Consider the following 11,300-nt stretch of genomic DNA (forward strand, 5'->3'; position numbering starts at 1 on the left):
AATCAAGTTACGTTAAAGTTTAAATTTATGGTTCCTTGTGTTAATTATGTATGCGGTACAATAATTGAACATCACCTTCATTATTTTTTTCTCCACTATAAAACAAGGTACCATGTTGATTTTTGTGTGTGGAAGCAATGTATACCTTTGTTAAGCACCTAAAAAAATTGGGATAGCTATTGTCCATTTAACCTAGTGTTTTTAATTGTGTTCGAAAAACGTGCATTTTTCTGTCACAAAAAAGTGATAATGTTCCCTTATATAGCAATGATAATACAAACAATATTTAGATCTGCTGTATTAAATTGCCATCTAGCTACTTGCAGTTAACTGACTCACGTTACATTACTTACATTAAAGCCCCATACACACTACCTGACTGCGGCTGCAGCCGATATAGTTAACCATATCAGCTATGGGTGGCTAATATTATCCGCATGCAGCGCGGCCGATTCTGTTCAGTGACGTCATCGGGACTCACTAAATATTCAGGTCGCTTGGCTATATTGCCAAATTGACCTACATGTTTAGAAGACATTGATTATCGTTAACGACGTGCAGGAAAGCGCATAGTTAACTATATTAAGTGTCCAGACTAGATGCTATTATTAACAATATCACCTAGTGTGTATGCTTTTATTGTGGGGTGTGGCTGTGTGTTTGTAATACTTGTTCTACATTTTTCTTAGAAATAAATATACATACATGTACACACACACACACACACACACACACACACACACACACACAGGTGTGGATAATTAGGTTGACAGACAGAAGGTCGAAAAACGAAAAGTTAACATGTCAAAAGGATGACAAGCAAAAAGTCGACATGGAAAAAGGGGAGACATTGGGGGGTTTCTAGGCTTTTTTGGACAGTATTAGTGTACAGTGTCCCCTCGCATGGCTTGCTGCACTTGGCACACTATCATTCTCCCTCTATGTCCACTGGGATGGTAAAGTGTGAACAAGTCGTTGAAAAATAATAGGATTTTTATACCTACCGGTAAATCCTTTTCACTGAATTCAGATGGGGTACTGAGGTCTTATAACCTTGGGATTAGAGGGTATCCGACAGGAGACAGGCACATAACATTTTCTTCAACCAGGGTGTGCTGGCTCCTCCCCTCTATATCCCCCTACTAGCCAGTTAAGAAAACTGTGCCCGAAGGAAGGATAACGTATGTGAGGTAGGAACTAATCATTAAGATAACGTGGTGAGATTTGCACCAGCACACCACAACACACACAACAACTCTCTCAACTAAACGTAGTTAACCCCGTCATTGTGTTACTTAGGAACATAAATGTATTTTTATGGAGCAATTTTGTCACCAAAACTCAGCTGCTCCTAAACAGGTCAACGGACCTATAACTTATCAGAAAACCAGACTTTGCAATTAGCAAAAGGCAACAACAGGATAATAACCTGTGCAACAGAGCCCCGCACTGAGGCGGGCGCTCAGTACCCCATCTGAATTCAGTGAAAAGGATTTACCGGTAGGTATTAAAATCCTATTTTCACCTTCATTCAGGATGGGGTACTGAGGTCTTATAACCTTAGGGAGGTCCCAAAGCATCCAGAAAGGGCGGGAACGTGCGGAGCCTGTTGCAACACCGCCTGCCCAAACTGGGTATCATCCCTGGCCACAGTGTCAAACTTGTAAAATTTGACGAAGGTATGTTGACCAGACCAGGTGGCAGCTCTACATAGCTGCAAAGCTGAAACACCCCGAGCAGCCGCCCAGGATGCTCCTACGGCTCTAGTGGAGTGGGCTCTCACTGATGCCGGCATAGTCAGATGTGCTGACACATATGCTTGCTGTATAGTAGAACGAATCCATCTAGCAATTGATTGCTTCGATGCTGGGCATCCCTTCTTTTGTGCGTCATACAACACAAAAAGACACTCCGTCTTACGGATCCTTGATGTTCGTCTCACGTAGATCTGCAGGATTCTAGCTACATCAAGTGACTCAGGAATATCCTTATGACCTGAGCAAGAAGGAACCACAATCGGCTGGTTCATATGGAACGCCGAGACCACTTTTGGCAGGAACTGCTGTCTTGTCCGAAGTTCTGCCCTGTCTTGATGGAAAATCAAGTAAGGGCTCTTACAAGAGAGAGCACCAAGCTCAGAAACTCTTCTGGCCGAGGCCAGAGCCAGTAGTGTCACCGTCTTCCAGGTGAGGTATTTTAAATCTATGGAGTCCACTGGTTCAAACCAGGCTGACTGCAACTCCAGGACCACATCTAGGTCCCAGGGCGCCGTTGCCGCCACAAATGGAGGCTGTATCCTTAAGACTCCTTGTAGAAAGGTCTGGACTTCAGGGTAGACCGCCAACTTCTTCTGAAAAAAGACAGAAAGAGCCGATATTTGAACCTTTAGAGATCCCAGCCGGAGTCCCTTCTCAAGGCCCACCTGCAGGAAAAGCAGGAAACGGTCCAATTTGAAGTCTGCTGGCGGAAAACTCATGTGTTCGCACCAGGACACATATCTACGCCAGATCTTATGGTAGTGCGAGGCTGTCACTGCCTTCCTGGCCCGGGTCATGGTGTTTATGACCGAGGAATGAAATCCTTTCAGAGCTAAGATGTTCCGCTCAATCTCCAGGCCGTCAAACGAAGACGCCCTAAGTCCTGGTAGACGAAGGGGCCTTGTACCAGAAGGTCTCTTCTTAGAGGCAGCCGCCACGGGTCTTCTATCAGCATGTTTTGCAGACTTGCGTACCATGCTCTCCTGGGCCAATCCGGTGCTATTAGGATTGCCTGCACCCGCTGATGTCTGATCCTCTGTAACACTCTCCCCAAGAGTGGGAGGGGCGGGAATATGTATACCAGGTCGTATACCCAGTCCGTTGTCAGAGCATCTGTTGCCTCTGCTTGAGGATCTCTTGTCCTTGAGCAATACCTTACCACCTTGTGGTTGGTCCTTGAGGCCATCAAGTCTATCTGTGGGAGCCCCCACAGATCTACAATGCTTCCGAACACTTGAGGATGCAGACTCCATTCCCCGGGGTGGAGGTCGTGACGACTCAGGAAGTCCGCCTCCCAGTTGTCCACCCTGGGTATGAAGATGGCAGATATTGCCACCGCATGTGTCTCTGCCCAGGTCAGAATCTTGAGAGCTTCTCTCATGCACGCTCTGCTCTTCGTGCCGCCTTGGCGGTTTATGTAAGCAACAGTCGTTGCATTGTCTGACTGGACTTGTATCGCCTGCTGTTCCAGGAGGGAGTGAGCCTCTAGAAGAGCATAGTGTACTGCCCTCAGCTCCAAGATGTTTATGTGGAGCTGAGTTTCCAAGTAGGACCACCTGCCCTGGAATCGCATTCCTTGTGCCACCGCCCCCCAGCCGTGGAGGCTAGCATCTGTGGTCAACAAGATCCAGTTCTGGATCCCGAATATCCTCCCTGCCAGGAGATTTGGCGTATGTAGCCACCACTGTAGAGACTGCCTTGCCTTGACAGACAGGCAAATCAACCTGTCCCACTGGAAAGTTCGAGAGTGAAGCCTCCCGAACTGTAGAGCCTACCATAGTTCCCATCAGTCTGATGCAGAGGTAGACCGAGACTCTTTCTGGGGCTAGCACCTCCCTCAACAGCTGTTGTATCACTGCAATCTTCTCCCTTGGAAGAAATACCCTTTTCTCCACCGTGTCCAAAATCATCCCCAGAAACTGAAGACGTTGGGACGGAATCAGTGAAGATTTTGGTATATTTAGGATCCATCCGTGTTGGGACAGGAGCTGCCTTGTCGTCTCTATGGCCCCCAGCAGCTTGGACAATGATACAGCCTTCAGCAACAAGTCGTCCAAGTATGGGATGATGTTTATCCCTTGAGTGCTTAGTAAGGACATCATCTCCGCCATCACCTTGGTGAAGACTCGTGGGGCCGTTGAGAGCCCAAACGGTAGGGCTTGGAACTGAAATTGTTCATCCAGGATTGCAAACCTCAGGAAGGCTTGGTGTGGGGCCCACACCGGTATGTGGAGGTACGCGTCCTTCACATCGATGGACGCTAGATATTCCCCCTCCTCCAGTCCTGCAATCACTGCTCTCAGGGATTCCATTTGGAATTTGAACACCCTCAAGTATGGGTTAAGGGACTTTAAGTTTAAGATGGGTCGAACCCCCCCTTGGTTTTGGAACCAGAAACAGGTTTGAAAAATAACCCTTGTTCCTTTCTGAAGCTGGTACTGGTATGATGACCTGTGCTAGGACCAGCTTTTGCACAGCTTGTCTGAGGATTCTGCGATCCTCTGCTGCTGCAGGGAGTCCCGACCTGAAATATCTCTGGGGGGGTGTTCTTTCGAACTCCAGCCTGTAACCGTGTGAAATAATGGCCCTGACCCAAGGGTCTAGGGCGGATGCATCCCACACGTGACTGAAGAACCTCAGTCTTGCCCCCACCGCGGGAAAATCCCGAGGTGGGAGTGGCCCGTCATGCAGCGGGCTTAGGCGTAGCTGCACCTGTGCCACGGTCTCTTGTGGCAGCAGTTGCTGCCTTCCTAGGCTTACCTCTGGCGCCTCTATTGGCAGTGGAGCCTCCCCTGGCCCTGGACCGAAATCTAGAGGTCCGAAAGGACTGCTGTGTACTCCCTGTTGAAGGGCGTCTTACCGGGGTGGAGGCTGATGGGAGGAATGTGGACTTACCAGCCGTAGCCTTTGATATCAGATCATCCAGTTCACTCCCAAAGAGTCTATCCCCTGTGAAGGGTAGGCTCTCTACACTGCGTTTTGAGTCCGCGTCAGCGACCCACTGCCGCAACCACAGGGCCCTGCGGGCCGACACAGCCATGGCCGAGTTCCGGGCATTAATTGCACCCAACTCCTTCTGTGCTTCGCACATCATCTTTGCTGTGTCCTGTATGTGACGTAGCTTTTCAGCTACCGTGGGCACATCCATGTCACCCAACAGGCCTTCTTGTATCTGGCCTGCCCATGTGAAGATGGCTTTTGCCATCCAACAACTAGCAAGCACCGGGCGTTGGGATGCCCCGCTGGCTGTATACATAGCCTTTACTGTGCTATCTAGTTTCGTATCTACCGCGTCCTTTAAGGTAGAGGTACCTGGGACTGGGAGCACCACCTTTTTTGAGAGGCGGGACACTGAAGCGTCCACAACAGGGGGTTCCTCCCACACCTTCCTGCCCGTGGGGTCAAAAGGGAAGGTGGATTTGAAACGTTTGGACAATGTAAAACGTTTCTCTGGATTTTTCCAGGCAGCTTTGAACACCTCTTCTAAGTCAGACTGTTCAGGAAAAACTATGTCCTGCCTTCTGTGTGACACAAAGAATGGGTCACCCTCCACTGGTGTGGCTAGAGGTAAATCTAGTACTTCTCTAACAGCAAGGACCAGGTTTTCAGTACCTTGAATGCTAGACTGAGACGCTTGTGAATCTACAATATCATCTGCGTCACCATCGCCATCACCATCATCCATATCGGAGTCAGGTGCCACGGCCTCAAGTGCCCTCTTGCGGGACACCCCTGGCATGGGTGTAAGAATATCCACCCTTGCTGACAGGACCTTTAAATCCTGCTGGACTTGCTTAGTCTGTAAATTATTTGTCGCCAGCTGTGATGAGACAGTCTCTAACATGGCTTTCATACCAGTAGCCCATGAAGGTTCCTGGGAGTCAGTCTGCGAGCTACTGCGCTGCGGAGACATGCTACTGAGCTGAGGTGACATACACTGGTCACAAGCGACTTGTGAGGTAGTGCTGGGAGCAAACTTGTTGCTGCAAATCATGCAAGTTATTTTTCTCACCATGTTGGAGAGATAATACCCCCTAAACACACTGCAATCACGCTGAACACACACACAGTGAATGTACAGTAGAATATATGTAGCTAACACTCTATGTGCAGGATCACATATATCTATATGACAGTGTAAAATTGCTTAATTAGCAGTGGGGGACTCAGAGTAAAATGGAGGACACCAGCACCCTGTAACCTGGACTATCGATTTGATAGACCGGCGTCTATGCACAAACACAATATTAACAATACTGTGTGCTGCTATCTGTGGCTTAAAGCACACAAGAAGCGCTATCAAGCGCTATACTTGCTGTCTCTGCTGAACGATCTCTCTCCCTTCAAGGCTGCGCTGAGGAGTGATCTCCGCTCTGCTGTAATGGCGCCAACAGCATGAGAAGAAGCAGGAAGCAGTGTACAGGCGCGCTCAGGTCCCGCTCTGAGCTAAGCCCCGCCCCTTGTAATGGCGTCCGGGCTATACTAATATTTATACTGGCGCCTGGTAATCCTTTTAAAAAAAAAAGGATTTTCCCACATAGCGGTATATGCCCTGGTGGTCCAGTGGCAATGCCTGGCATCCAGTGTCGGCGTGGCTGCAGTGTTAAAACATCTGCGCGCGATCCCTGTGCAGGGCCACCGCGCCGCCATTCGCCGTTATGCCGCACGCAAAACCGGCGTCCCCACTGAGGGGACCCGGTTAACACTCACCACCGACGTTTTCAGGCTGAGCCAGGGGTGTGCGGCAGCTGGGGGTGTGCTCGCTGCAGCGCAATGCCAGCGGTAACAGCACCCTCTCAGGTCGGTGGACCTGCAGCAGGGATCAGCTCGGTTCCTTGAAAGGCCTGCAGCAGTCCCTACCCCGGCTTCCCTCGTCGCAGGGAAGCTGTTAAGCCCAAACAGCAACCAGAAAATAATAAACTAAAATAAATTGAAGAAAAACTCTCTGGAGCTCCAGGAGTGTGCATCCTCTCCTGAGGGCACATTTTCTAAAACTGGCTAGTAGGGGGATATAGAGGGGAGGAGCTAGCACACCCTGGTTGAAGAAAATGTTATGTGCCTGTCTCCTGTCGGATACCCTCTAATCCCAAGGTTATAAGACCTCAGTACCCCATCCTGAATGAAGGTGAAAAATAACCAATATTATCCTAATGATCGCACACCCATACATACTGTTCTATATACAGAAAGGAATGGAACTCTAGAAACTACTTGAGATTATTTAGTGCAGGTATCATTGCTGTTTCCTGCACTAATAAGCTCAAGTAGTGTAGCATTCAAATTGTTTCCAGAGAATGGAGAATACATTAACATCTGTAGTATGTGAGCAAATTAAAATGGCCGCCCGCTACTTCCGGGTCCGGCGCTTGGTAAACTTTCTAAAATATAGTCCATGCCAACGTGAATAGTTCATACCCCCACTATCCACGTTGGCATGGAGTTTATTTTCAGATAGCGTGGCGAGCAAACCACCGAGCCCCGCAAGGGGACACAGATGCTGCCGCCGTGAAACTAAACAAGTACCATTCAAATCACTCATGTTCAGCACATGGGAACCCTAGGCTATTACTTTCATTAACCGCATAGATATTTAAAGGGAACAGTAACCTGACTGAGGCATCATGCATGAAGCGTTGCAAGTATACATTTTTTTATGTTCTAAACAAGTGAAACGATATGAAGCAGTTTAGGCAGGTTAGTCTCAGGGGTCCCATATGTTCCAAACTTGCCAGGGCCGGCTTCAAAATGATTAAACGCATCAGATCTCCTGTCTAAAGTGAAAGCCGAAATTCAAATGTCAGTTTTTTCGTGCCCATTAAGGTTGGGTTTAGGTGCGTATAGTGGCTCAAACAGGTGTCTTTTAATGCATTGCAGCTCACCACCCCCGGTGGACACACACATTGATGTGACTGGACCCCCCAACAACCACACCGCATAAGGCCCCCCTCAACTAATCCGGCATGTTGGACCAGATTTCCCTTGTGCTCCCATATAATTTAAACTTGATGTGCCATTTTTTTGGTTAACCCTGGGAGCTGCAGGCGGGAACAGGAGAATTAAAAAAATAAATAAAAGAATTCAAAAGAATCAGCAGTCACCCATTCTTTTGTATGGATTGTTTTTCAATCTCCTGCCCACTGCAGAGCAGTGAGAGCTCCTCTCCTGCCTGGTGCTTCCCCACTCTGCTGGCACACACCTATGGGCCGTCAGATGTGATATATCGCGGGTGCTAAAAAGCACTCGCGATGTGCCACTGGCGGCTGCACATATGAATTCTTATATGCAGCCCATCGGTCCTTTGATGCGCATGGGACCGCGGATCAGATGTCATACACAAACGATTTTACCAGATTTGTCAGCCCAATCTGCCTATAGGGACATATACAAAAGTTTTAGGGTACCTGTGTATTAGCAGGGCACTCATTACATAGTTTGCGTAGTGGTATTTTGAGAATACCAATACACCACTATGCTGGCTACATAAACGACGTAACTTATGTAAATTACGTAACTGGAGCTGTGCTAATACACAATGGTTCATATCCCCTTCATACCACCAGCATCCACGTGGAGCTAATTTTATAAAGTGTAGCGAGCCATCGAGCCCAAAACGCGGCGAGCCCCGCAGGGGGAAGCGAATCCGCTCGTCACTTTATAAAATTAACTCCACACCCATGTGGATACTGGGGGAATGACATGGATAGTGGGGATATGACGTTGTTAGTGTGTGTGTGTTGCTTTATACTTACATGTCCCCGGCGGCAGCATTGCGTGTGTGTGGGGCTTTATACTTACATGTCCTCCTGTGTGTCCGGTGCCAGATCCCTGCTCCCCAATGTATGCAATTAGCGTAGTGCCGCCGGAGGACTGATGTGTGTCGCTCTCCTAACCGCCTTTCACAGCCGGCCACCCAGTAAGTGTAAAGCCAGATATTAGCAGGGCGCCCGGCTACGCTGACAACGTAGCCTAAGGTACGTTGTCAGCGTAGGGTAGCCGGGCACCCTGCTAATACACAAGTACCAGTTTTAGTGTCAGTTGCCACTAGACAGCAAAACAAAATGGAATTTATTCAAATGTAGCTGCATTTAGGCACACCAAGCTGCTAGTGCCAGCATTTCAGCTCACACTCCCCACGGTGGGATCAGCTGCATATCACCCAACTATCTTGCAACAATTTAAAGGTGCCCATACACTCCCAATCCACCAACTGGATACACTGATTAGCAATCCACCAGGGGGATCTGGGATATTTGGGGCAGTATGGATGGTGTAATGGTTATTATTACTGCCTCACAGTAGTGAGGTCATGGTTTCAATTCCCACCATGGCCCTAACTGTGCGGAGTTTGTATATTCTCCCCGTACTTGCGTGGGTTTCCTCCGGGCACTCCAGTTTCATCCCACATTTCAAAAATATATTGGTAGGTTTTTTGGCTCCTACCAAAAAAAGTAAGCCTAGAATGTGTGTGTGCGTGTACATGTGGTAGGGAATATAGATTGTAAGTATTCTCTCTGTAAAGCGCTGCGGAATGTGTGCAATATATAAGAAACGGTTAATAAAATATTATTATTAAATAGATATGAAGCATGTTATATAATACCCGATTCCCACCGGGATCAGAGTATCAAGATTTTTATGCATGTTTAATATCTCGTCAAGAGCCCAACAGGGGAGCGAGCACATTAAAACCCATGAACCCCCACAAGAGAAAATAGCCTGTGTAGTCGGGCTCCTGACAGTCAGGATTCCAATGTCAAACAATCACCCGTTGGTGAGTCACCCGGCACCACTACTCTAATGCAAGGTACACACCAGAACAACTAGGCCTCAAGTCACCAGATTTCGATACAATCGCAACCGATTGTATGTAAACTGTGCATGTTTTAGGCCATTTCTGATCCGATTCTGGTAGTTTGGTTCTTGTTCAGATCCTACCGGCAGCAGGCAGTGTCGAATTTCCCATTAGGCATGTGTATAGGGGAGGCACATGTTGGGGGCGCCACTTGGATGCCTATTTTAGTACTGTCAGCCTAAAATGTAGCAGTAACAGCAAATTAATTCCATTGTACTGTAACAAATGTCATCTTTAATAGTGTAAATCGATAGGACATGCACATACTACCACTGATAGCTGTCCTACTTAGTAAATATAAATAAAGGATAATAAAAAGAAAATAAAAAAGCCACTGACTTATTTATTTATTAATTGGCACACTTAATTGAGGGCTTATAACCAATCAATAAAATAATACAATTAGGCAAGGGGGGCAACCGTTACTGTTCTGCCTAGGGACGCCCTCCCCCATAAATTCGCCCCTGGCAGCAGGAAGGGTTTGAAAATGACCCCTCCAACTGGGTACAGATCATGAGATTATCGTACAATCGTTTTACGACCTGCATCATTCTGGTGTGTACGTAGCATATGGGTAGGGTGGGCATTCCTGCTCTGCTTTACACACACACACCTTCAGCATCTGAACCCATGCCTATTTTAGAGCAGGACAACACACAGAATAGTGGTATATTTATAGACATCAGTTGTATATTTTATATATTACTTTGCTCAAAGCTAGACAGAAACGTGAGAGGGGCATTATATTACATACAGCAGCTCCTTGTGCCACAATGCAGCAGATCTCCTACTCCAAGAAAGGAGCCATGTAATGCAGCACAGAACCCACACAACCCCACTGCCAGAGAGCATGCAGGAGGCAGGGACTAGAAAAGCCCAGACAGGAGCAGTTGTTACCTGCACTCTCCTCTCCATAACAGAGGCCGGACACAGGGGCCTCACCGCGCTGATGTGGAAGACTTCCTACAGCTGCCGCTCCAACGCCCAACCCCCACTCACTCACAGCCGCGGTCAATGAAGCATGAGTCTAGAGAAACAAAGGAGGTCGTGTTCTGTCTTGCTTCCCGGGTCCGCCCGATGCTCTGCTGAATTCTGACCCGCTAACGTACCGGCCTACGGACAGAGGCGCCCACTGCATGAGCCGGCGAGTCCGTGACATCAGCCTCGGTTGACTCCGCCCATTTCCTGCACCGCGTCTCACAGCGTTCCAAGCCTCGGACGGGCTTGTCACGTTGATTCGTCTAATTTGACCCCATGATCCTTACATCCCGGGCCACGTGGTATATGTTTTGCAGTAAGGTAGTGATGCGCGCACATGGCGGGAAGGAGGGTGACTCAGAAGTCCCCCGTACATGGCAGTGAGGACTCGGAGGCGGGCAGTGAGGAGGCGTGTGTTTGGTGGCTGCCGGGCGGGGGAGCAGGAGGCAGCATCTTTCAAAGTGTCCTGTCAGAAAGCCGGGACGTGAGATGTGTCTTTTTAAAACAGTTTCAAAGCCTCATATGTTGATATAAACCAACATGATACCAAATTTGGAGGTGTACAACTAACGAAAGTCGTTTGAAATGCATTTCCTTGCCCTTTCGATTGGAAAAGTTTTGTTTATGGTTAGCAGGGCAGTAGAGAGCACTTTTCAGGAGCGTGAACTTAAGGTCCATACACACTGGGCGACTATGCCCAGCGTATATGGACA

General features: G+C 48.2%; 1 protein-coding gene across 1 annotated transcript in view; it reads right to left on the reverse strand.

Annotated features, from left to right (window-relative positions):
- CLK3 (CDC like kinase 3) overlaps window positions 1-10,836 on the reverse strand; it is a 29,249-nt gene extending 18,413 nt beyond the window's left edge. Inside the window, exon 1 of the mRNA XM_083183673.1 lies at window positions 10,507-10,836. The gene's annotated coding sequence lies outside the window, so the exon portion shown is untranslated. The remainder of the gene's footprint in view (window positions 1-10,506) is intronic.
- Window positions 10,837-11,300: the final 464 nt, after the last annotated feature.

Source organism: Crinia signifera, chromosome 4, assembly GCF_055691185.1.
Source record: "Crinia signifera chromosome 4, ASM5569118v1, whole genome shotgun sequence".
In the NCBI taxonomy this organism is placed as follows: domain Eukaryota; kingdom Metazoa; phylum Chordata; class Amphibia; order Anura; family Myobatrachidae; genus Crinia; species Crinia signifera.